The sequence below is a fragment of the Crocuta crocuta genome, unplaced genomic scaffold (genome assembly GCF_008692635.1).
Source record: "Crocuta crocuta isolate KB4526 unplaced genomic scaffold, BGI_CrCroc_1.0 scaffold318, whole genome shotgun sequence".
NCBI lineage: Eukaryota > Metazoa > Chordata > Mammalia > Carnivora > Hyaenidae > Crocuta > Crocuta crocuta.
In genome coordinates, this window is record NW_027531425.1 from 1,049,567 (window position 1) to 1,050,791 (window position 1,225).

The window sequence follows — 1,225 nt, forward strand, 5'->3', positions numbered from 1 at the left end:
CCGCGCCCCCCCCCCCCCCCCCCAGCCTCCCTTCACTACCTTGCCTTCTGCAAGGGGAAGTGCATCAGGCTGCAATCTGCCCGGGCTACAGAATGAATGTACATTCTCCCAGCGGTTTGGGATATGCCTGTGGTGGGATGGGCTGATGACCGACCATCTTTGGATGGAGAGCTACCACCCCCGGGCTCCCAGTGCTCTGCTATGGCTGGCTCCTGGCCTCAGTGACTTGCTTCCTCTCTCCCAGACTCGATAAAAGGTGGTGACAAGACCCATTTCCTCCCTACCTCATAGGAAGACACGCGTTACGAGGGCACTTTGTATCAGATGTGCCCAGATTTGGAGACAAACACTTGGTTTACAACTATGAAGATGGGCTTTCACCAGAGAAGGAGACCTCTGGCTGCTGCCTTTGGGGGGGCTCCCGGTGGGCTGGCCCAGAAAGCCTGGTGTTCACCCTGGAGGTGGCTGCTGTGCCCAGAAGGGGATGGGTCTGACAACACCATCTGAACCAAGAACCAGAATCGGTTCTCAAAGAATGAACGCTCCATCCCTCTGACACAAGAGCAAGAGCATGAGATAGCTGTCATCACCATCGCCCTGTTCCCAATGCAGACGGCGTCCTAAGCCTATGTGGCTGCACCATCTAGGAGCAGGGCGACTGGCTGGTCCAAGTGAATCCTCTATCCCCCAAGCCATACCCTGAGGTCAGTGCCTACTGTGTTGGGCTGTGTGGCCCGTCCAGCCTGGGCCTCCTTCTATAAATCCCTGTAGGATCAGAGTCACAGATCACGAAGAAGAAACTGAAGCTTTGGCTATCCACAGGGAAGTCAGGACCATCCACTGGGAGGGTGAGGTTGGGGAGCTACCTAGGGCATCCCTGCGGGAACTCATTATGCCGAGGAAGGCGTTCCAAAAGCCAGGAGCCCCCAAGGCTGGGCAGCCCGACAGCAACTCCAGGCTCTGAAGTGCAAGGGTTTCCTAGTGGGCTACTGGTCTGTCTCCCTGCCCTTCCTGGGCAGCCTTTCCTCCTCCCTCAGTCATCCTGTGTTCCATCAGAGAGGCGGGAGGAAGGCTGCAGGCGAGACGACAGGACCCAGCCAGATCCTCAGGACTCTCCCAGCCTCCGTTGCCACGGCAACGCTGCTATTTTTATCCCGTTGTTCATGATGCTCAAAGCCCTGACTTTCTCTGTTCCAGAGAGGCCAGGCAGACTTCTGCCCTCATC